Source organism: Bradysia coprophila, unplaced genomic scaffold (genome assembly GCF_014529535.1).
Source record: "Bradysia coprophila strain Holo2 unplaced genomic scaffold, BU_Bcop_v1 contig_232, whole genome shotgun sequence".
NCBI classification, from domain to species: domain Eukaryota; kingdom Metazoa; phylum Arthropoda; class Insecta; order Diptera; family Sciaridae; genus Bradysia; species Bradysia coprophila.
This window is the reverse complement of record NW_023503493.1, coordinates 707,193-733,971: the sequence shown is the minus strand read 5'-3', so window position 1 is coordinate 733,971 and position 26,779 is coordinate 707,193. Positions and strand designations below refer to the sequence as shown.

General features: G+C 36.4%; 1 protein-coding gene across 1 annotated transcript in view; it reads right to left on the bottom strand.

The window, feature by feature from the left end:
* The window catches only part of LOC119075799, a 28,564-nt gene extending 8,132 nt beyond the window's left edge, over nucleotides 1–20,432 (bottom strand). The window contains exon 1 of the mRNA XM_037182366.1: nucleotides 19,846–20,432. The gene's annotated coding sequence lies outside the window, so the exon portion shown is untranslated. The remainder of the gene's footprint in view (nucleotides 1–19,845) is intronic.
* Between the last annotated feature and the right edge of the window lie 6,347 nt (nucleotides 20,433–26,779).

Below are 26,779 nucleotides of genomic sequence, written 5' to 3'. Positions count from 1 at the left end.
TAAAGAAAAGTCACGGTGGTGCATTGATGGTAAAATCGTCGAAAAATGGTGCGTTTAAGTTTCGTTGCCATACATGTAGTGAAGTGGGTCACATGGCGAAAGACTGGACGAAGAAACACGAAGAACGTGGATGAGAAGAATTGAATTATTCTACAAGAAGTAGACTCTAAAGCGTCGAAAGGACAGTGAATTATTGAAGACAGTGAAGGTTTCTTAGTCCATAAAAAAATGATTTTGTGACTTGCGTCACGCCCGCTAACTAACCTGCCGACATAAACCAACATGGTCTGTAAAATGCAGAGATTATAGTCAGAAATACTGTTAGATATAATACAAAATCATTTGGTTAAACACACCAGAGGAGAGGAGCGGAAAAAAATCCACGTTCGCATTCATTCAATAAAAAAACTGCTGCGTACACAACGTATAAAAAGACTGGTTTTATTTTGTTGACGATCAAACTATACCACACACTCCCAGCATATATTCTTTACACCAGAGAGTATTGGTATAAGACCAATATGTCTTCGATACATACAATGTTTTGTAGTAATAAATTAATAATGGAGAAGAAGAAAAAAAAAGAGAACCGGTGATGACGAGGCGAACTCTACAGTCAAATATGGTGTTGATTGTGAATTCCTGTTTAGGCTTAGGTTTTTCTTTCAACGAAAGCATTGATTAAACAAACAGCAACAACTATGTGGTCAATGTCAACGTCCACATGATCATACATATTGCATTTTACTAAGCAGCATTCTGTGGGGAAGCGAGGACAAATTGGATTTAAAAGCAAATGGGATGAACGAAATTATAGAGAAGGAAAAAACCGAGTAAGGCTTACTCAGTAAGGTCAAAAGGTCAGTACAGTTATCAAGGTTAATTAAAGATCGATGGAATAAAACGACTCTATAAGACCCAAAAAAAAACTCTTTTCGCGCTACTGGCTACACAGAAACTCGTAAATTAACTATTTATTGTTGGAAATCATAGTAATCCTGCAATAAATCTAGTAACTTGGTTCACAAAAATCAATTGTTGATTCTGTTACTATCTCTTCAGGACTACACATCTAAATTATTTCGTCGTCAATAAAGTCAATTTTGGTTTCATTTAAAGCTATTTTGTTCGTCCTGTTACATGAATCATCCAATTCCAACAGGTTATGGGCCCAGTTATCAGGAGCATAATTAACAAATGATCAAACTTTGGTTGTGTTGTTAAATTTGGATAGTCGGAGCAGTACAGAATCAATAGGCGTACAGAGAAACGAAGCAATCTTTCATGAGTAACAATTGTGGGAAGCTTCGTAATTTGGCCAGTGGCGGTATGTTTTCTGGCTTTAACGATGTACACACTGAATGACTCGTATGATGTAGCGTGTAGTTCAAGTACGATGAATTTGTGCTAATATGTATAGCCTACATTCAAGAGAGATATCAGTTACCTCAGAAAGTATTTGCATACTTTAAGGCGTGGTTCGAAAGTCATGTAAATCCGATGGTAAAAGACTGCCCTTCTTATTGGCAGTAAAAGGCTGTGAGGGAGGTCCCAAATCAATCATTCAGTGTATTCGCCTAGCTAGTCTCACAGCTCATAGTCTTGATTAATGAAAAGAAAGGCTCAAGTCTTGGTATCCAATAGAATGCCGGGCAAATCATTTTTACTTTGGATGTAAACTTAAGCTTCGTCATCAGCCATGCTACCCATTTTCTTCGACTGGAGGAGGACTACCACAAAACTGGTTGTGAGAAAACTAAACTTGTTCGAGCATTGTTCAAGCCATACGTTCTACGTACAAAGTCTTACTCGCATACCACAAGTAATTCATTTCTGAGATACTAGCTCTCTACCCTTGAATGTAAAGACGAGAAAACATTTTTTTTCTCCATCAAAAGGTAAAATGTAAATATTTATCTTCAGGAAAAAAAAGACTTAAATCTCATTGCTGATGTCAATCATTTGTAGCTCTAAACAACCTTTTAAATGAATGTAAAATTTATTGAGCTCTTGACATTGCATACAGAGTCTGGCCGTTCATTATTTATATGTCAATGTCTTATTCATTTTCGCTAAAGCACAATATTGTGGTCTATCTCATTGATATGCAAAATCAAACATTCGTGAACTCACTTCCCAAAAAAAGTTGTTTTAATTGACTAATAATTTCCTGATACAAATTTTTATTTGTGTGATTTTATAACAATGGAGACAACACAGACAATTCGGTCCACAGTTTTGAATGAGAATTCACACAGTGCGATCGTTATTACCTAATCGTTAAAACGAAAATTGAAAGAAATTGATTCATAAAGAGTTTTGAGTGAGCTCACAAACTTGATTCGAGTCATCAGACGATCGAGATTTGACATAATTCTTCGATCCACAATTTATCAATGAAATGAAGAAGTGAAACACTGCCGGTGAAACGTTATTATATGAGCTATATATTGAACATTTCACGATTGAATCGTTTAATACAGAAAGGGGACGTGTTACATTAGTGAATTATAAGAAAAATGAAGTTTCATCGATTTAGTTCCACTTCTAATATACTAACGATGTCAATTGTGACAGGTGGAATTACATGTCGGTCTTTTCCATCTGTCATTCATCATTGACATTTGAATCAAACGTACCAAAAATAGTCAAAGTAGCCAGAAAATCGCTTATTTCTCCTCAATTTTATGGAAGTAATAGAATTGAGGAGAAGTAAATAGTTTTCTGCTTACTTCGAATATTTTTTATTTGTTTGACATTTAAAACGTCAATTTGACAGTTGCAGTTTCTTTTTTGTTTTAAACATCGTCAGCCTAATCGGAACGAAGCTAAATGAACGAAATTTCATTTTTCTTATAGTTCGCTAATGTGACACGTCCCCTTTCTGCATTTAACTATTCAAAATCTAGCAATATTAGAATTACGAATAAAGTTGTGACAATTTTCCCGCAGCACTCTGCTTAAGAGTTTTTAAAGTAATTGATGTTCCCAGTCAATTAAATGTTTCCAACCATTGATATTTTGGCGCAAATTTTGAATACGCCTCAATGAATTCAAATTTCAATTGCTTTAAAAGTTACACATTTTATTGGTGTCACTTTTTCAAAAAAAAAGCTTTTAGTTCAGAGAAATCATCAAAAAACGAAAAATTTTCCGCCTAAATTTAGGCTACAAATTCGCAAACGGTCCATTGCTCTTAATTGACAGAGAACATCGATTACTTTTAAAACTCTGATATCACATTGTCAAATGTGGAGTCTGACTCACACATATAAAACATACCTACTGTCACAGCACTGCTCCTAGCATGAACACTGAATTGACATGTGTCAAATTTGGTGGTTTTAGTGATAAGGGCTTACGATTGTTTGTGTTGTATGTTTCGAAATGTCAAATTTCAACCACAAAGGGCAACTTAACCTCAACTTTCAGGTTGATGAAAATTGTAACGAAAAATTTACAAAGAAAATTGTTGACGTTTAGGCTATGTTCATCTCTGTGGATGAAATCGTTGTCTTTTCGCACGTTCGTGTTGTCAAAGTTCGGGTTTACAGTTAATTGGAACAAACATATACAACGAAAACAAGTCAAAAGAAACGCAGTGCCTACTGTCATGACAGTGTTCCAAAACGTTACTGCCACATTCATAAATCTATTTTTGACATCAGTACGTCACTTTGCGACCCCTTTATGTCCGGAATTACCCTACAGTAACAGTAGACTTTCGAAAAACCAAGAAAAAATTTTGTTGGTTTCTTGGGTTTTGGAGCCCATTTTCCCCGTGAGGGGTTTGTAAATTTTCCATGTTAAATATAAAAATCCTAAGGACGTTGCAACTTGCATTGAGACACCTCAAGCATACTCCTTATGGTATTTTCTATGTTCCCCTGCCTCTCGCCTTCACTTACTACTGCAGAAATGTTAGAGACAACGATTTTATTTCATGAGGCTTTTTTGAATTTTTTTGGTTATTGATGAAAATGTGGAATAAGAGATCTGTTTTACAGCGATTGGTGAGCAGGTAGGTTCGGGAACATAGAAAATACCATAAGGAGTATGCTTGAGGTGTCTCAATGCAAGTTGCAACGTCCTTAGGATTTTTATATTTAACATGGAAAATTTAGAAACCCCTCACGGGGAAAATGGGCTCCAAAACCCAAGAAACCAACAAAATTTTTTCTTGGTTTTTCGAAAGTCTACTGTTACTGTAGGGTAATTCCGGACATAAAGGGGTCGCAAAGTGACGTACTGATGTCAAAAATAGATTTATGAATGTGGCAGTAACGTTTTGGAACACTGTGATGTCATTTGAAATGACCCATTTTATCTTCCTCAGAAAATGTTCTATGTTCATGCAAGAAACGCAGGATCGGAATACAGTAGACTCCGAAGGTTTTCTATGTTAGTGCTTGGAAGCTAGAGTGGGCCTGTGTGGTAGAGGTTAAATTTCGAACTTTCATAACTAAATCATACGTCGCAGAGTTTGAGATACTGTAATAGATCGAATGCCCTACAAATCCCTTTCACCTTTTTACTACAGGGAGATATACTAGCCAATTTTTGCGTAAAGTTAAACGAGTTAAACTCATTCATATGGTTTCTTTCGAAGAACATAAAGAAACTGTAGAAATTCCACGTAAAACTAGCTACGTCTATACAATTGCTCAACGTATAAATCGAAAAGTGTTTATAGTCCGGGCTCTTTTGTCATCCTGTTCAATTGATAACTTTTTTGATTTTTGACGACGGGATATGATTGGGGGGGCGAACGTTTCCCGACCCAAAATTTTTTCTTGGCTGTTTTGAACCGTTAAATAACGGTAAAAACTCGTTTAAGTGTAAAATTTAAAACTGAAATATTTCGGTTAAAAAATAATATTTTTTGGATGGTTGGACCAGAATCTGGGAGGTCAGCTCAATACCTCCCTAGAACAAAATGGAAAGTTCACTGAGTTGTCCTGAACATGAGTCCTGAGTTGTTGTTTTCAGGGAGCCCAGTGTAACCCAGTGAATTTTCCATTTTCCAATGTTCTAGTAATTGTAGGTATTGAGCCTAGCTTTCAGATTCTCGTCCAACCATTAAAAAATATTCTGTTTTGACGGAGATGTTTCAGTTTTAAGTTTTACACGAAAACAGGTTTTTACCGGTTAAAAACACCCAAGAAAAAAATTTTGTTCGAAAAACTTTCACCCCCCAATCATATCCCGTCGTCAAAAATCAAAAAAAGTTCAAAATATCGAGCAGAACGCATTTTTTCCGACATAGGAGGCCAGACTATTATGTGAAACAAGACAACAACAAATGTGAGCAACAACACATGAGAGTTGTAATTTTTAACCGCCTTTACACAATTTTTTGTTATTTATTTATGTTCCACATCCTTTCATTCAATTTCAACTTGTATGTGATTATGCCGCGCATATACTCTACAATGATAATGTGGATATAAGAATACGTATTTATTAATCCAGTCCTACAATGCACACTTCGGTGTGCATGAATAAAACGAAAGGTGGGTTTTATAATATCCGAGAATGGTGCACACAATAACACATGAAAATGAAAATAACATTTTGTACACAATTTACACAATTTCATATCAAAGGGACTGGTGTAACATTAAAACGAGCATTGAGTTGCACGAATCCCAACAGACAGAGCGGAAATGTTATTCCGGTTTTTATCCCCTAAAATTTAATGTGAATATTAAAGTGCACCGGCGGGTGCGTGCATAGTTAGCGGTGTAAGTGGTGTACTATACAAGAAGACCTATCATTTCGATTAAAACAAAAAAAAACCGTTTGCTACCCCACGTGAGTAGAATAGAGATAGAGTTAGAGAGTCAGGTGTGCTGTCAGTGTCCGAATGTGAATGTTTTATTTTAGAACGGTCCGCTGGTGTTGCATATTTTTCGGAGTCAAGACACGAATTTTATCCTTTAGCCAATTCATTCTTAGCAACGTTCAGCCCTGTGTTATCAACAACAAGAAACGATAACCTCCGGTCAATGCGGTCCTATATAGCAAAATGTATGTTTAAACGAATGAGGTAAAAGATTTTGTTTTTAACGAAAGAAGTAGCAGATTCAGTAGATCGATGTCTGTCGTGTTTAAAATGAAAAAGGCTTACTCAACTTTCTACCACGTCATAGCGATAGTCGAATAGTCAAAACTTGTGCTGCTGGTGGAGATATTAATGAGAAATGAGTCATTACTTCATGAGCGGTAAAACGTATTTCCCTTGTGCTCAGTTGGTCGAGTAAGTGAGTCCTGATTGCACGAGTTTGAATGCGGGCGAGAGTATATATATCTGAGTGTGAATGTTCGTGGAACGAGTGGAGCCGAAGGTGGACGGAGTGAAATGACTTCACACGAGGCATATGGATTCACTTATTTGGCTAATTATGCACCATATTTTATCACTTTAGCGTTCGGTTTGTTCCTTGCAATAAACTAAAACAAATGCATTAACATTGCCGATTTGACCATAAATCTGTCTCGCTGAACGAAAAAAAAATTGTTTTTCATGGCATTGTGGTCATTTTGAATTTGTTCGATAGAATTGAAAACACAAACATTGACTGCAAATACTACACTTGGGAAAACGAACCTGTTACAGACGGCTGTCATCTGTTATCGACAACTACAGCAATAATATAAACGACAAGGTCTGACTGATGAGATCTTATATAGCAAAAAGCATGTTCAAAACATATGAAGTAAGAGATTTCTGAAATCAATCTCTGAAAATCGTTGATCAAATGAAGTAATAGATCAGATAGGAAAACTGTTGATATGCTTGTCGTCTGTCATTCTTAAGAGGAATGGACCCTTTTTTGCAAATTTGTAGCCTACATTTGGGCTTTGCAAATTTGTAGCCTACATTTGGGCTCAAAAATATTTGTTTTTTGCCTGGTTTTTTGATGATTTCTCTGAAACATTTTTTTTTAAATAAAACCATTGGAGCACGCAAATGTGGAGCAAATGTGCTACTTTTAAAGGAAAAATTTGTTTTTGAGTCACTTGGAGAAACCTGTGTAGATTACATAAATTTACACAATCAATTAATTTGCAAAGGTTTCTCCAAATGGGATAAGTGGGTGATACCACAAACCAATTTTTCCTTTAAAAGTAACACTCTTTGCGTCCTCCGACGATTTTAATTCGAAGAAATGATCAAAAAACAGCCTAAATTTAGACAAAAAAATTGCAAAGGGTCCATTGCTCTTAAGTTTTGTCGCTCAGTTAGTCCTATGAAAGTTAACTGTGAGGTTCACGACCGATTTTGATCGAGAAGAGCTGTGACTGTTCGGATCGAAAATTGTTCTATCACATCTGTCAAAGTGACGTTTTAAACGTCAAATGAAAATAGATATGCGAATTAGTCACAAAAACCGTTAATTTTACTTACTTTCATTAGTGGAATAGAGCTGATGAAAAATCTACGATTTGGTGACCATTTCGCAAATTTATTTTTGTTTGACATTTGAAATGTCAATTTGACAGATGGAATAGACTTACTACTGATCCCAGCAGTCACAACTATCTTGTCAGTGAAAGTTGTCATTAAGAGCAATGGACCTTTTTTTGCAAATTTGTAGCCTACATTTAGGCGGGAAAATGTTCGTTTTTTGATGATTTCTCTGAATCAAGATCTTTTTTTGAAAAAGTAAAACCATTGCAGCACGAAAATGGGTTATTTTTAAAGGAAAAATTGATTTGTGAATCATAACTTAACCCACTTGGAGTAACAAGTGCAGATCGTGTAAATTTATGTAATCTGCACAGGTTTCTCCAAGTGGGATAAGGTATGACTCACAAACCAATTTTTCCATTAAAAGCGACACATTTTTGCGTGTTTTAATGCTTTTACTTTAAAAAAAAATATATTTCGGTCCAGAGTGATCATTTCGAAAAACGAATATTTTTCCACCTAAATGTAGGCTACAAACTTGCAAAGGGTCCACGCTGATCGAAAAAACCGGTTTTTGCTAGATAGAATTGAAAACACAAACATTGAACTGCATTCCTCGCCTTCGGCTCGATCTACAAACACTACGCTCGGCGAAATAAAACATTTATTTTTAAACAACTGAACCTTTAAAATGAAATGAGTCACAAAATAATCCATTTCTAACGAAACTAAACGGCGTCATATGCAACGTCTGCTTGACATGTGATAAACCGAAATCATTCAAATCTTGGGTGATTGAAAAAAAAACGAATGATTAAGTCGAGATCGTAAATGTCATCCCATTCAGAATTTTTTTGGGCTGATGATTCACATCTATGATGTTTCTATGATTTTTCTAATGAATTACATTTCCATGTTGTGGTTGTGGCATTTCTGTTCAACGTTTTTTTCTGTTGACTGCCTTTCGCCTACTTTTAAAATTAATTTCAATAGCTGGCAGCTGCTTGGACGAAATGCTTTACTGTTCCAGAGGACATTTAGCGAACATGTATGGAGGAATAAATCAAAATTACCATGGAGAATGAATTAAGAGGAGACCTGCACACGTGACGTAATTTTTGAACGGTCCCATTGAAGCCATAAATTGATTTCATTCATTCAATGTTTACTTCCTACAATGCATGTCTTAAACGGTACATTCATTCACCAACGTGACGGAACAAGGATCTTTGGTATTTACGTTTTTATGGCGTTTATAGATTCTCTTTTTACACTTTTTGTACCTGTTCCGTCAAATTTTTTATGATTTTGACTTTCCCACCGTTCAAATTCGTACTCTTGTTCATATATAGGTATGAAATGTAAATGTCCTGGAATTAGTAACATTTTTCATAGGAACTCGAGTATTCTAATGGAAAACATTTATTTTTTGTTAGGAGGTGTTCACAGTGCGGTATCTATGTATCGAAGTATATTCTTCAGGGACGGACTGGGATGCAGAATCTTTCTTTTTGAAATGTCTTTTTGATGTGCCTAAAGTACATAGACCACTGAACACAAAAAACAAACGGAACACAAGTTTCGGATGAAATCGAGTGCAGCGCAAGGTCATTTCAGTGTAACACACGTACGATTTTCAGTAAAATTCTCTCTAGCGCTGAAATACTTTTCACCCTTACTGTAGCTACGCATACCGACGCGAGATTGACATACAATCATTTTGACGTCGATGCTCATGAATTTCTTAACTTTAAGAATTCGTAACTTGACAGTTCGTCTAGGATTTGAGACATGCAACTATCAAGTCACGAATGTTTGAAGTTATGAACGCAGGGCATTTCAAATGCATTTCAAAACAAATGGCTTGAAAAGAAGACTAGATTAGACTCGTAGATTTATTGTCATTTCATACTTTTCGTAAGGGGCGACGATTCTCGTATTTTCGTAGCTTGACAGTTGTGTATAATATCCTAGAAGAACTGTCAAGTTACGAACGTATAAGAATTGAGGCCGAGTGTGTGAAATTCTCATGAATTTAAGAATTTGTAATTGGACAGTTGTCACCTTACTATGCTAATAGTGGTTCATACGACTCGTAACTGTTAAAGTGACAACGGTAAATTCACGAGAATTGGCATCCTGGGGGACGATTCTCGTAAGTCATTATTCGTAACTTGACAGTTGCGTGCATATCCCATCGAATTCTTAAAGTTACGAACGGCATGAGAATTTACGCCCATCGATTCTCGTCACATTAGTAACTTTAAAAATTCGTAACTTGACAGTTCTTATGGGATATTTTATGCAGGCAACTGTCAAATACCGAATTCCCAGTGTTACGAATTCTACGATAATCTACGCCCAGGCCATTTCCAATTGTTTTCAAATCGTAAGCGCTGAACCAAACGAAATATGATACTTCATTAAAATTCACCTGAAACTTGGGTTTCGTGTTTATAGCAGAGAAATGATAAGTTGGTACGCCTGTGGCGAGATAGAAGGAACATATGAATGACAGTTGGTATCTATGTGACAGAATGGAACCAATTTTGTATGCAATTTTCTCACATTATCTCCCCTAGGGAGAAACCAACTGTCATTCACATGTTACTTCTATCTCGCCACAGGCGTACCAATTTATCATTTCTCTGACACAGGACGACGATTCTCGTATTTTCATAACTAGTCCAAATATTCGTAACTTGACAACTGCACGTATAAAATCAGAGAAGAACTGTCAAGTAAGGAACTCTTCAAGAATGAGAATTGAGACCCATGATGCCGATTCTCGTAAATTTAAGAATTCATAACTTGACAGTTGTCACCTTAATGCTAATTACGAATGTTTCGAGAATCGGCACCCAGGCCTTTTCCAATTGCTTTGAAATCGTAAGCGCTACACCAAACAACATATGACGCTGCATTCAATATCACCTGAAACTTGTACTTTGTGTTTTTTGTCATCCGCTGAAGTAGATGCGACTATCGGTAACTCTAACAGCATTTCAACTGAACTGAAATTGCGCTACAATTTTGTATGAAAATTACAGCAAAGATTAGTGATTTTTTGTGATTGCTGCCCCAGTCATCGACGTAACCTCCTTATAGCCTTACAACCTTGCTTTCAACGTTTCAACGTTTTTCGGTAAAGGCTCACACGTTAAGTATAGTTTCCACTTAAAAAGAGCACTCCGTTTAGCCTCCGTCTACATGACAGTTGTAAAATAGAACAAAAGAACTGTCACGCAAACGGAGTGGAAATTGAATTTATTTCAATTTTTTAGTCCGTTTACGTGACAGTTCCTTTGTTCTATTTTACAACTGTCATGTAGACGGAGGCTAAACGGAGTGCTCTTTTTAAGTGGAAACTATACTTTAAGAAATAAGCTGGACATTAAAATGGAACGCTTTAACGTTTCATTGGAAGAAGAATTTCGAAGGTGATAATTGAAGCGCAAATGAAATAGTTACCAAGATAATGAACTGCTCGGCATTGTTTTTATTTAAAAATAAAAAAAAACTTTTGGTGACAATAAACCCTCCGAACAATTTTTTTTCTGCTTCTTGTTATCGAAATGTAGGCGTCATGTGTCTCGAGAGTAATAAAAAGTTCGTTAAAAGATATATAAACGAACGATGAACGCATTAAATACATTTTTTCTAGACTGTGAAACACACAGATCCAATAACACACAAAATATTCCATCCGTAGAGCCAATATCGAATTCGTATGATGTGTCTGATCGTATGGGGATGTGAAACAAAAATATTTTTTATCGCTCTAAAAGGGATCTTCATAATGCAAAATATTGAACGTCAATGCATTTCATATGCTTGAAGTTAGTAGCGAACGATCAATCGATTTAGTTCTCACTTCTCACAACAGATCATCTTCAAGGCCGTCTGAAATGTCATCCACGTTATAAAAATCTCATACAAATGAATGAGTGAACGAAACTTAAGTGAGGTTTCGTCTGAAATGGGTACCGTATCTTGAAGATGATCTATAGATCATTTCCAAGTGCAGGTACAAAGTGCAATTTACTATTAAACGTCAACCACATAGCCATAATCTCAACGTTTTTCCATAGGTTTCAAGGTCATTTCGAAATGTCAAACTTCATCCACAGACGGCAACTTAACCTCAACTTTCAGGTTGACGAAAGTTGTAGCAAAAAATTTACAAAGAAAGTTGACGTTTAGGTTATGTCCATCTCTGTGGATGAAATCGTTGTCTTTTCGTACGTTCGTGCTGTCAAAGTTCGGGTTTACAGTTAATTAGAACAAACCTATACATTTTGTCAACATTTTTGTTTGGTTATGTTGCCTCTTGATGACGTTTGACATTTCGATGTTGCAATAAGACAAATATGTAAACAGTGTTGAACCATGGAGGAAACGAAACAGAACATATGAACTTCAGCCACGATAAGACTGAAATCACTTTTCCATAACAATTGTTGAATCGAGGAAAAAAAGTCATGACCGCAATGGATGCAACTAACATTTCGTTGTTCACGATATTGTGCAGAAAATTAGACGGTTGCAATCACAACTCAATAATTATGGTGATGAGCTGCAAAATGGGAATTCAAATACGGGAAAAAATATTGTGAGAAATTTGCTTAACGTGTTGAAGAATCAATTACATGTGGAAAGATTTTTGTAAGATTCGGTAACAAAGAGAGTTATAAACGAAAGGGCCAGCGTTTCACAACAGTAGTGGAATACGTTTGGTGCTGCTAAAGTTGTTCATTTCATGAGGTAACAGTTTTGTGATAGAAGCAACGTTTTTGAGCAACAATCTTTGGTAATTGGCTTCCTCATGCAAAAGTTGATTGTCACAAAGGAATTGGAGTAAAATGAGCCGACGACAATATGCTTCGTGTAATGGATCATTTTCGCAGTGACAAACTACCATGTAATGGTCAACTTTCTCATGGGGCATGCAATAATATCATTAAATCTGAGATTTCATTTCCTTCCAATTCGAAAACCCTCGAAATAAAATTTTCAACTTTTTTTACTAGGCAAGTTTCGGGATGCTTCTTCAATTGATAAGCGGGAACACAGATAAAAGATTCGACAAGCTACTCGCCTTATTTCCGATCTCGTAAGTTAAAGGAGTTCATTACTCAAGAATTGTGTCAGTTTGGATCAAAAGTCGGTCTTTTCCGTCTGTCAAAGTGACGTTTTAAACGTCAAACGTAAAAAAATATTCGAAGTAGTCAGAAAATCATTATTTTTTTTTAGTTTTGTTTCGCCATAAGTATTGAGGAAAAATAAACGATTTTCTGACTAAATCGAATATTTTTTTGACGTTTAAAACGTCACTTTAACAGATTGAAAAGACCGGCTTTTCATACAAATTGTCACAGTTTTAACTGGTCGGAATATCTCACTATAAATTCCTCCTTGGTCCTTGCTTCCTTTCACAGCTCCAGTTTCGGCTCAGAGGTTTTGTTTGGTTGACTAATAACTAAAAAAAACTGATGGAAGTGATGGTCATTCTAGAGTTTTAGCGTTGGGAAGTAGATGGACCCTTAGGAGTGATGGAATTCTAGGAACTGACCTCCAGACACCTCAATCTTTCCTCATCTGGAATACTAGAAAAAACTGCTGGAAATGTAAATTTTTCTTGAGTTCTAGCTTTGGGAAGAAGATAGACTTTTCGCAGTGATGGAATTCTGGGAACTGACCTCTAGAAATCTGAGATTTCCCTCAAGTTCAGAAGAAAGCTCGAATGCAATTACCTTTCGAAAAAGCCCTTACACGTCGAAAATGATTGAGAAATGGCCAAGGAAATGAGTCATTAGCGGTTTTTTGGGGCCATTTTTCTGGGCAGTTCTGGTCCCTTGACAAAAAAGTTGCTCTACGAGTTTTGAGTATTGGATTAAAGTTCCCGAAACCGTTAAGACCACTAAAAATTGTTTCGATTTGACGTAGATATCCGAGCTTTAAGTTCTACGGTAAAACCGGTTATTACCGGTTCGTTTAAGCCAAGAAAAAAAAATAGTTCGGAAACTTTGACTCCTTCATCATATACTGCAGTCAAAATAATCTAAAACTCGCCAGGGAGCGAGATGACATAGCAGCCTGGACTATTACCTTAAATATTGCTACTAGAAGCGTCAGAGGTGGTCTTAATTTATTATTGTCTTCTCCATCACAGTTTCAACAATAATTCAACGTCGACACATAAACAGAGCAACGCCTGGCGGCTGATAACATCACTTCAAATAAAACTGAGAGAATTTCATCCCAGAAACATTTTGTTTAGACCATTGTCAATGTCGTTTGAGCTGTCAAATAAGTTGTCATTCCCACAAAGCTAACCTCAAATCGAACAAAAAAAGGATTGGATGGTGAGACGCCACACCAATTTTCATTCATTTCAAGGGGCGGCTCTGTGAACGAAACATCTTTTGAGGTTAGCTTTGTGAAATTGACAACTGAGTTGACACTTTTTGAGAGAAGAAACCGCTATTTGTCACTGATCTGTACGAATTGAAGCCCAGAGCTTTCTCTGTACAAATATGACTCGGTACCGGGTCTTTGTCAATAGCAAATGAACAAAAAGTCTTAAATAGGAAGCGGCAAGCGGACTAGAAAAAAAGACTCAAAATTCTATTGTCTCATTAGCCCACACTTCATTCACCCACATTTTACAATACTGCTCATGTGACTGATACAATTCAATTGTATGCCATTGTATGCCATGAACATGTGACTCGTGCGCGATCATTATACGTTCGTGTCACGTACCCATAATTTTTACACTTAAAACATCAGAACATGAGGTGAAATTTCAACGGAATTTCGGTCTAACAAAAAACAAATATTTTTCAATTATTAATAACGCGAGCATTTACATCAAGAAAAAATTTGTGTACCGAACATGATGACAATGAAAACAATCAGCAAACAAATCGGTTAATGTAATGCCTCCATTCAAACGATCATTCATTCAATTGCAATAACAAACAAGAAATGGTTCAGCATTAAGTATAATCGCATGCGAATCACATTTATTGCAAAACATTGCTCGCATTATGGCTGCGCGCGTAAACGTTTTTATGTAAGGTAAGCAAAAGAGGTTATACAGTGGCTTCATTTCCATATGGGCTAAACGAGCAATTGGCCCTATGGCGCCGAAAAAACATCGCACCCGAGACTACAAACAGGTTTTTTATGTTACTTAGAACTTGCAAAGTATAATAAACACTGGAGGTAGTGTCAACCCTCAGCGGATCAGAGAAATTACGGATCAAGACTTTCAGGTGAATTCATTTTTGTAATGTTGCCATCGTGATAGTTTCTCGTTTCTAATGTTGTTGTACCTGCTAAGTTTGTAAGGAATTGATTGAAGTTGGTACGCCTGTTTTTTCTATCTCGTCACAGGCGTACCAACTTATCATTTCTCTGAATTGAAATCACCTCACAGGTAGCTGCAACTTGACGCAAACGAATTCAGTATGTGTGCAACTGTGCAACATAACGAAATTAAATTCGCCTGAAAGTAGGGATCCGTGCGTAACTGCGCATTTGCATTACCTTCGGTCTTTCAGTTGAATTTAGCTTCGTTATGGTGCACACATAATGAATTCGTTTGCGTCAAGTTGCAGCTAGTGGTGAAATGAATGAGATTCCATACAAACAGAGCAGGTGTAACAACACAAGAAAACACCCGAAAGTCGGAATCCGTAATTTATATGAACCGATGAGGGTTTTGCATTACCTTCAGTGTTTATCTACATTGAGTTTGAGGACATGTACGTTCGGCGTCCGACATTAGGGTGGGTCAAATTGGTATAAAACATATTTTCAACCACAATTTTTGATCTCGCTAGTCATTTCTTGGAAGCTCTTGACGAAAGATTGGCATAAAATTTGGAATTGATTTTGTCAAGTCTGTATGGAGGATAGTCTATGTGGACGGCCATTTTCTTTTCTTGGTCATGTGCTAGGTTAACAAGCCTAATGTCATTACTGCAACTGGAATCTGGAAAACCAACAGGTTATGGGCCCAGATCACACAGGAGGGAATAATTCAGTTCGGGATGTGGAAGATACATCGGGTATTGAATCGTCAGAAGATTGAATTGTTGGGAGTTGTTTAAAGGCCATAGTCCAGCTGACATTTATGCTGAGAATGGAATCGCAAGTGGCAGAAGGAACTCACCACAAAGAATCGGAAGCGGTAGACGGAATTGACCGCATGGGAATGGAAGGAAACGGAAACAAAAATGGAAGTGTAACGAAATGGAATTGAAATCGGAACATACATGATTCGGAAATGGAATGTGCCAGTTAGTCGGAAAATAGTCAACGAATCTTTGGTTTATGTAAATCAAGCGGAGGTGTTGTAATTTGCATAATCTAGTAACTGGAGTTTGGAAATTCGTGTGCTTTGCTATAGCGAGAAAGTAGTCAGTCAAATTGCAATATTTTACTATGAAGAAGATCCCAACAAAAATCTCTTCGAGAAAAGTGTGACGCAGTCTTTGAAGTACAATTTCTAAAATGAATGATATCGCTAGAGTTGACGCTTTCAGCTTCGTTACGCAAAAATTAAATTTTACACCCAATTTTAGTTCAAACAAGCTGGCATAGATTTGCTCATCATCTGCCAAATAATTTTTTTGCTGGTCTGTTCCTGAACATCTGCCACTTTGCAACGCAGATTTTTTTGGTAAAATTTTGGTTGTTTCCAGTCAAAATTTTTTTTGTAAAAATTATTTGGCAGATGATGAGAAAAACTAAGCCAGCTTGTTTGAACTAAAATTGGGTGTAAAATTTAATTTTTGCGTAACGAAGCTGAAAGCGTCAACTCTAGCGATATCATTCATTTTAGAAATTGTACTTCAAAGACTGCGTCACACTTTTCTCGAAGAGATTTTTGTTGGGATATCAGTCGTTTTAGAAGTTTTCGAACACTGCTTTTTATAACAGTTTATAACAGAAATTAGGAAATTTGTCAAAATTTGAAAATTTGACGAAATTCGAAAATTTGACGAAATTCGAAAATTTGACGAAAATCGAAAATTTGACGAAATTTGAAAATTTGACGAAAATCGAAAATTTAACGAAAATCGAAAATTTGACGAAATTCGAAAGACGAAAATCGAAAATTTGACGAAGAAAGTAATTCTCTATCTGCCACCATTCAAGAAATACCTCTAAAAACATAATTGACCCACCCATTTCTAACTTTCGACATTTTTCACATATGCCCCTCTGTTATACTCGTAAAACTCTGAGACTTTGCCGAAGAAAGTAACTCTCTATTAGTCCTTTCATCCTACGCTCGAGTAGCTCAAAATTTGGTCACTCTAATCACTCTAGCTCAAACGAATCTGCCCCGATTTTTCTTAATTATTTTTTTGTTCGAATCGTGTTACGAAAACCTTTCATTTTTTGCTCGTATTTGAAGCGCGAATAAGATAGAATAGGATTTGTGGTGATACAGGCCAAAGGAAAGAAACTTAAATTCTCGGCAATATATAGTTGCCAGAGAGATGCTAATATGACGGCTGGGACGCCGTTTCGACGGATAGAGGGAATTTGTCCATCATTTCTGAAAAAATTTGAACCGTATGCGACCAGCTGTCAAATTGAAAAAGACATAACCACAGATTTTTTTTAATACTTCCAGCATCACCAATTTTAATGAAATAAATTGCTAACATGATCCTTGTGGGATCAGAGTGAACGTAAGTCCATTATTTATAAATCAGATTCAGTATTCGTACGCTATTTCCTAATTGAAAAAAGCAATTTTGGAGACCAATTTTTGAACGCGTATATCTCAGATAATACGAAATTACCTTGCAAATAAAACCCTTTACGTTAATTTTGACACCGATGCAAACGTATTTCCATATTCTGCTTCTCGAATCATTGTAGTAAAAAATTAATTATTTTGTAAACCCGCCCAATTTTGGAAAAAGTCAGCCATTTTTGACATTTCATTCGTTATATGAAAAAGGCTGACAAATTCCCTCTATCCGTCGAAACGGCGTCCCAGCCGTTATCTTAGCACCTCTCTGATAGTTGCCGCGTCTCAAAAAATTGTCTTCGTTCTTTTTTTGGAAGTTAGACTGCGTCAAGTCCTCCGCTATCGCTCCGGACATGATAAGTGGCTTGCAAAGTTAAAAATAAGTTCTACGATTCAAGGTTCTACCATCGATGGGGGGAATAGGCAATAGTTTTGATTTCACAGACCGCGCTGATCTCGAGTTATTTCGGATTTAATTTTGATGAAATCACTGAAAAGGCATTACGTAATTTAAGAATCATCCTTTATGGGACCCAGAAAAATCACACAAAGTCTTTTTTGAACCACCCTAACCGTAACGCCACATGTACATTTGACGTGAATTTAACAGTTGCCCCTTGGCGCAAAAAAAAAGTCAACCTAAGACGGCCCAGCAGGTTAACGTGCAACTCTGATTTAAAAACCAAAACTGAGCCAGTCATCAAACTTTTCAGCAATTTTTTTAGCCCCGTACGAAGTACTGGGGGCTTATAAGATTAATATGCCGTTTGTAACACGTCGAATTGGAAGCAGACAGTAAGGGCAAAGCTTTTGGTTATGTTCATAGATGACGAATCCGCAATAAAAAAAATGTCCGTCCGTCCGTCCGTCCGTCCGTGACCCCTCTAGCTTGAGCAAATCACAACCTTTTTTCAAAATTCTTTTTTTCCCCGATTGGTATCGACAAAAGTAAGGTCAAGTTCGAAAATGGGCATGGTAGGGTCGGCCCTTCCAGAGCTAGGGCCCTATAGGTGTTTTTCAGTCTTTCGACGATATCTACCGAAATACGCACGTAATAGCTGCTTGTGATATATCAAATGAAAGGTATTGACGAGTAGAACAAAGTTGCTGAACATTGTTTTTGTGTAGGATGCAACGCGAGCTTGTTGGGAGGGCTCAAAGGTCGTTACTCGGCCCTAAGTGTTTTTTCCACATAAATCGAGTAAATCTCATCCGATTTTGCCAGATTTAGTTTTTTATGGAAGGTAATTGAATACCGAAAAGAACGTGGCGAAAAAAGTTTCAAATTTGGGCCCTTGGACTAAGGCCGCTACTCGGCCCTAAGTGTTTTTTGCACATAAATCGAGTAAATCTCATCCGATTTTGCTAGATTTTGTTTTATTTGAGAGATAATTGAATACCGAATAGAATGATGGCAAAAAATGTTTCAAATTTGGGCCCTTGGACTAAGGCCGCTACTCGGCCCTAAGTGTTTTTTGCACATAAATCGAGTAAATCTCATCCGATTTTGCTAGATTTTGTTTCATTTGAGAGATAGTTGAATGCCGAATAGAATGATGGCAAAAAAAGTTTCAAATTTGGGCCCTTGGACTAAGGCCGCTACTCGGCCCTAAGTGTTTTTTGCACATAAATCGAGTAAATCTCATCCGATTTTGCTAGATTTAGTTTTTTATGGAAGGTAATTGAATACCGAAAAGAACGTGGCGAAAAAAGTTTAAAATTTGGGCCCTTGGACTAAGGCCGCTACTCGGCCCTAAGTGTTTTTTGCACATAAATCGAGTAAATCTCATCCGATTTTGCTAGATTTAGTTTTTTATGGAAGGTAATTGAATACCGAAAAGAACGTGGCGAAAAATTTTTCAAATTTGGGCCCTTGGACTAAGGCCGCTACTCGGCCCTAAGTGTTTTTTGCACATAAATCGAGTAAATCTCATCCGATTTTGCTAGTTTTTGTTTCATTTGAGAGATAATTGAATGCCGAATAGAATGATGGCAAAAAAAGTTTCAAATTTGCGCCCTTGGACTAAGGCCGCTACTCGGCCCTAAGTGCTTTTTGCACATAAATCGAGTAAATCTCAACCGATTTTGCTAGTTTTTGTTTTATTTGAGAGGTAATTGAATACCCAATGGAAAGTTGGCAAAAAAATTTGGGTTTATAAAATAATGTCGTAAATTGTTGGTTTTATTTGAGAGGTACTTCGTACGGGCTTTCGTAATTGCGCTATGCGCAATTTTAAAAATGAACACTTTCAGTAAATTTGACCATGCCCAACTTGACTTGCATTTTGGTAACAGACGCATTAGAGGGTTGTAGACGTATTAGGGTTCCGGGCGTATTACGGCTACGGACGTATTATGGTTACGGACGAAATAGGATTACGGATCGTACGGGGCTAAGTCGCAGCAGACGCTCCGACTGTTCTGATGCCTTGTTGTTTATCAATTGCATGCTCAACACTGTTGAGGAAATAGAACACCATTCCATAAATAAAAATGCAAACCTGATGACGTTCATTGAATTGAAACGGTTTATATCTCATACTTCAAACTGATATTACATTCAAAATTCCAGCAATTTAATTGGATCAACATTCAGGGACTGAAAACCGGACTCACGTTTTTTTTTTGTTCTTCTTCCTCTTCTTCTTCTTACTTTTTCTTTTGCTCCTCTTGGTAATTTTCTTTTATTCCACTTGTTATAAATGCTATTGCATTATAATGTTGCATATAAGTTTCGTATGGCTACATCAAGATACATATCGATAACCAGGCACTCTTGAGAAGAATTTATAAATCGCAAATTTTTCTCTTGTTTTTCTCACGTTTTAATATTATTTAAAGAGGAAGGCACAACACAACAACAATCTTTTTTTTTTCTTTTCTTTTCTTATAAATAATAACTGCAAGAATGCTGACTTTGTGGCTCTTAGAATAATTACTTTGATTTAAGAGTTCATGTAATTATAATAGCTCTTTTGAGTATGAACTTGTTCTAGACGAGATGGTTCCGACGAGTCTATATATTGGACACACGCAACATCAAAACTAATTACCAAAATGAATGAACAAAACTAGAAAAAAGTTTCCGGTTTATTTGGAATTCTTCTGGTTAAATAATAAAAATTTAATAAATTTATCAACCGAATTCAGTAACGCGTTACAAAAACAACAAAAACAAAAAAACATCGAATTTCCTAAACCCATCCGAACCGATTGAACATACCACAACGACTGAAATTGAATTCCATCCAATAAACAAGTTGGTAACCCCCGAGGACTTAAGTTCATTTTTCACTTCTTCTTCTTCTCGTCTTCTTTTCATTTGTATGGTGCATGTATAATGCAGTCTTCGTTTATATATTCGATGGAATTGAACAGCTTTGTTGCTGTTGTTACAAATGTGTTCAACTGAAATGTTTTGTATGGGATTGTAGAACGATCGGTTATGTTCGGTTTTAAAGAATTTCTTACTTTTACTGTTGAAGAGACACATCATAGAATTGCTTAACATGATGAAGATAAAAAATGCAAGAAAAAAATTGGAGGCAAAATGCTGTATTGTAATCTCTCTATCTATCTGTCTCTCTCTCTCTCTCTCTCTCTCTCTCTCTCTCTCTATGAGATTAGGAACAATTTTAAGTCCATGGAACAACCGACGTAGATTGTTTTTGTTATACCATAAAGTTCAATGTTTGTTTGTTTGTTTGTTTGTTTGTCTTCATTTGCAATTGATACAAATTCCGACGGTGGTGCTTGATCCAATGTTTTAAAAACAATTTGCTCACGAACAAGTCTAGCGAATCATAGTTGAAATGAACTTAAAATATTGGAAACATTTTCGAGTAGAAATACATCACAGGATAAATGAGACACTTCCGGCCCTTGTGTAATGGACACCATGCCATGGTGACCATGGTAAGTGCGGTACAATTTGAAAGTCCTTGTGATTCCGAATGCATGGTAAATGAAGATAAATTAACTGTGTGCAAAACTGTGTTGTGTCCACTATGAACCACAAGTCTCTCCATCGCGAATTTTTTCGGCTAGATGGATTTCCTCAACAATTTTTACTTTTTTCGAGACATCAACTCTCATTAGTAGAACTTCAAATATCGTGTTAATAGTACTGGTCACTTTTTTCAGATCGACGGATTCCTGAAGTTCTCACAATTAAAAACTCAACAAAAATCTCTTCGAGAAAAGTGTGACGCAGTCTTTGAAGTACGATTTCTAAAATGAATGATATCGCTAGAGTTGACGCTTTCAGCTTCGTTACGCAAAAATTAAATTTTACCAAAAAAATCTGCGTCGCATGTGACAGATAAATTTTCTTGCTGGTCTGTTCCTGAACATTTGTCACTTTGCGACACAGATTTTTTTGGTAAAATTTTGGTTGTTTCCAGTCAAATTTTTTTTGGTAAAAATTATTTGGCAGATGATGAGTAAAACTAAGCCAGCTTGTTTGAACTAAAATTGGGTGTAAAATTTAATTTTTGCGTAACGAAGCTGAAAGCGTCAACTCTAGCGATATCATTCATTTTAGAAATTGTACTTCAAAGACTGCGTCACACTTTTCTCGAAGAGATTTTTGTTGGGATATCAGTCGTTTTAGAAGTTTTAGAACACTGCTTTTTATAACAGTTTATAACAGAAATTCGGAAATTTGGCAAAATTTGAAAATTTGACGAGATTCGAAAATTTGACGAAATTCGAAAATTTGACGAAAATCAAAAATTTGACGAAAATTTAAAATTTGAGGAAAATCGAAAATTTGACGAAATTCGAAAATTTGACGAAATTTAACGAAAATCGAAAATTTGACGAAAATGGAAAATTTGACGAAATTCGAAAATTTGACGTAATTCGAAAATTTGACGAAATTTAACGAAAATGGAAAATTTGACGAAATTCGAAAATTTGACGAAATTTAACGAAAATCGAAAATTTGACGAAAATCGAAAATTCGACGAAATTCGAAAATTTGACGAAAATCGAAAATTTGACGAAGAAAGTAATTCTCTATCTGCCACCATTCAAGAAATATCTCCAAAACCCCAATTGACCCACCCATTTCCAACTTTCGACATTATTCACATATGCCCCTCTGTAAAACTCTGAGACTTTGCCGAAGAAAATAACTCTCTATCTTTCATAACCCAAAAAAATATTAGTCCTTTCATCCTACGCTCGAGTTGCTCAAAATTTGGTCACTCTAATCACTCTAGCTCAAACGAATCTGCCCCGATTTTTTTAAATTATTTTTTTGTTCGAATCGTGTTACGAATACCTTTCATTTGATGGGTCGCACGCCTCTGTAGGTTTCAATACAGCTAAGCTACAGCCGAAAACGCGTTCCCGACCCTCGAAAACCACACTCAGAAACCACTTCGAGGCCAATAAAACAAAATTCTGGTTTTTCCTGGGGTAATGGCGTATCACAATTTCATTTTTATGCCCACCCTGAGGTTCCTGCAAAATTTCATGGAGATTGGCTGACTAGTTTCCGAGATCGTCCGTCGATAGATAGATAGAAACATACAGAGTAAGTTGAAAGATTTTGATTGTTTGGGAAAAGTCAATTTGGTGTATTTTGTATGAAAAGTGACCAATTTCAAAACGATGTATCTCCGGTAATTTTAAAGCTACATAGTCTCGTTTTGTTCGTATTTGAAGCGAGAATATGATAAAATATGTTTTGTGGTGATATAAACCAAAGGGTAGAAACTGAAATGTTCGGCTATATAGTTGCCGCGTCTCAAAAAATTTTCTTCGTTCTTTTTTTGGAAGTTAGACTGCGTCAAGTCCTCCGCTAACGCTCCGGACATGATTTTGAAGTCCTGTCTGTAGGAGCCCAGACGAAAAAATCCTAGAGCACTGGAACTTGCCTTTATGACACTGAAGGTAATGCAAACACTCAGCTGATCAGAGAAATTACGGATCCCGACTTTCATTCAGAGAGATGCTAATATAACGACTGGGACGTTTCGACGGATAGAGCGAATATTTCGAATGATTTTGATTTTGGTCGAGAGAAAATGTGTTAAATTCTTTCGCAAAAAACCAAGGTAAATATAGTGTGGAGGTAATGTCATATATACCGAATCAGATATGCGGTTGCACGAAAGTTCGATACAAACGCCACCTATTCCCTTCGTTAAAAACAAGAAATGGAATAGAAAATCGGGCCATCTGAGTAAATCATTACCTCCACACTTTATCTATACCTTGCAAAATACTAGCTGTCATTCGACATATTCCGTCTATCCGACGAAACGACGTCGCAGTCGTCATAAATTAGCATCTATCTGTAATCAGGTAAATGAGGAAGGGGTTAATCTATTTTTTTCGTGATTTTTTTGTCAAATATTGTAGAAATATGAAAAATAAGAAGCCAAAATATTTCCAAATTGAAAAGATTTTACAAATAGAATATTTGTGACTTACTACTCAAATCCACACCCTGAACTAAGTCGAATATGGTTTTACGAAGAAAGTCGTCGTTGAAGTCGCTAATCGTAATATGGATATAGGTTTCTTCCATACGAATTTTGATAGACCGAAACAACCGACCGTCATCCGCAGAAGCAAACATAACCGCAAATTAAACAAATTTGTTCGTTAAAACTTCAAAGTGAGGTTATGTTTGTTGGCTTCTCAGTGGATGACGATTGACATTTTGAACGGCCTTGGAAGAAACTTATTGTTTTTCAAACAAACGAGCCATCAGAACCGTCGGAGCCCCGTACAAACCCGTATATCTATTGCATACGTGGTCCTAGTGCGTCTGTCACCCTACTTTGACCGTAAGCCTATTGCGCCGGTTAACGTTCCTTTCAAATGAAACAAAAATTTCAAATCGCCCTAAAAATTTTTTTTTTGAAGGGCCTAGTATCGGCCTCAGTCCGAGGACCCAAATTTAATTTTTTTTTTCAACAACATTCTATTCGGCCTTTGATTACCTTCCAAATGAAACAAAAATTACGAAAAACGAATGAAATTTACTCGAGTTCTATGTAAAATACACATAGGGCCCTAGTAGCATTTCACTTCTAAGGCCCTAACTCACGGTCCACTCACCCGATTTTAAAAAACTTTTTTTTCCTGGATTGGTATTGACAATACCTATCATTTGCCATGTCATTTACATTTCCATCGTTTGTTTTGCCATAAATATCACCAAAAGACCTTAAATCACTTAGGTGGCCCTTACTCACGAAGGGCCGACCCGAATATGCCCATCTTCGAACTTAGCCTCACTATTTCGACTATCTTTCAGGGAAAAAAAATTTTTGAAATCGGATTTGATTTACTCAAGATATCGACGTGACAGACGGACAGACGGACAGACAAAATTTTTATTGCAGATTCGTCATCTATGAACATAGGCAAACACTTTGCCCTGACCGTCTGCTTCGAAATCAATCAATTACACACGGCATCGTAATCCTATAAGCCCCTTTGTACTTCGTACGGGGCTAAAAATTCATGAAATTCGGTCAAAATTTACTCGAGATATTGACAAAATACTCCACGTTCACTGTACGGCCGAGTAGCCGGATATGAGCTCACTCCAAGAGACCTAGCTCACGCTCTGGTGAACCGAATTTCATAAACTGTTTTTTCCCTGATTGGTACGGTCAATACCTATCAAATAAAGCGAAAGTATTCGTACTGGACTTCGTCTCGACGAAACATACATACTTATGCTAAAATTATTCCATCGGCATACGAATTCACACTTAAACTGTAATTTGATGGTTTCAAACCAAGTGATGCAAATAACTATTTATTGAGTGACTTTCAATGGCTTAGTTGTAATGCACTATTTTAGCCATTGAAATAAATAATAAACTTAATGTAGAACATAAGTATGTCAATTTTATTTGATTTCGATAAAAAGTTAATTAAACCTTTTTCTTTAATAAATTATCAGTCAAAAAGCCCGTAAGAGGTAAATGTGATGCAGGTCCTATATCTTACTTACAAAATAACTGATATCGCTGAGGGTGACGCATTGTACGCAAAAGTGTTATCAACAAAAAATTGCCACAAAAAAATTTGTGGAAGAAAATTGCAAAAAAACTGCGTCACAAAGTGACAGATGATTAGGGTTTCTTCCGTTTAAACTCTTTCAGCACATTTTTTAACCATTTTCCTAACAACAGCTTTCTCAAAATCTGCCACTCGTGACGCAAATTTATTTTTTGTATAATTTTCTTTCACAAATTTTTGAAGTCAATTTTTTGTTGATAAAACTTTTGCGTACGGCGCACAATGCGTCACCCTCAGCGATATTTTTTTTTTCGCGGATTTGGCATCTCTATACAACCACAATAGGTTTCCCCTTACTCAGGGAGTCCAATTCGACGTGTTACAAACGTATGCGTAAACATATTAGACCCCAGTACTTCGTACGGGTCTAAAAATTCTAGAGAAATCAGTCTGAATCCCAAAATTTAGGAACCAACCTTAGAACACCTCACTCATGTCGAAAATAACCAAAATCCATCAAAAATCCGATGGAAGCTAGGTAGTGCCAGAGTTGCCGTTCCGTCGTCCCAGCCGTCATATTAGCAACGCTCTGTTATTTTCATACAAAAATCAAAATTTTGAAATTCAATATCTCAGCTAAATCACATGCTACTGTAACGTGTGTTAGCTCGTTGAACTTGTATGGATGCCTGGATTACAAATATCTAAGTTTGTGGGTCGTTGAAGTTAGTGTGGAAGTCAAAAAGTTGCTGTAAATCGTCCCATTTTTTTAAAAACTTTTTTTGATAGTGGACTTGCATTGCGCCCGCTTAATAACGTGTGAGCATGATTTCGCGGTACGCAAAAATGTGTATAAAAGAACTTCAAACGACATTTTAAATTTAGTAACTCTGAGGATTTTGTGATTATCAAAGAATATAAAATGGGACGAAATTTACCGCTTGCTGTTTTCGCTGTAATGATTGCACTCAATCTGTTTGAGTTTACTTCTGCGCAGGGTATACTGGAACCCAATGACGAAGGCAATTATTTAAATAATTTATAAGTCGTTTAGCACTAAAGTTTTCATTTGTTGTATAAAAACCAACAGAAAAACAAATATGTGAAGATAATGCATCAGATAGAACCCTTATCAATGCGACAAAAAATCGACGCCTTTCATGTCAAATAATATGCAAGTATGCGGATGGAAGCCAGGAATCTCATAATTCACCTAACGGACAGATGTGCGATGATATGGTTGGCATCGCGCCAACAGGTATGTGTCGCGATGGTCGTTGTCCAATAGGAGGTCTAGGCAAATAATAATGTGAATTCAGTTTTACGCTTTCCAGTTCGAACATTATTTTCGTAACAAGAAGTGGTAGACATTTCCTTTTTTTAATAATAAAAATAAAACAAAGTTTGGTAATGGTAACGTTCATATATTTTGATTGAATTCACCATACCATCGACGAATTCTGTTGAAATCGTCATATGTTTGTTGCAATTAACTGTTAACCCTGTAAACCCGAACTTTGACAACACGAACAATGATTTCATCCACAGAAATGAACATAACCAAAACGTCAACAAATTTCTTTCAACATTTTTCG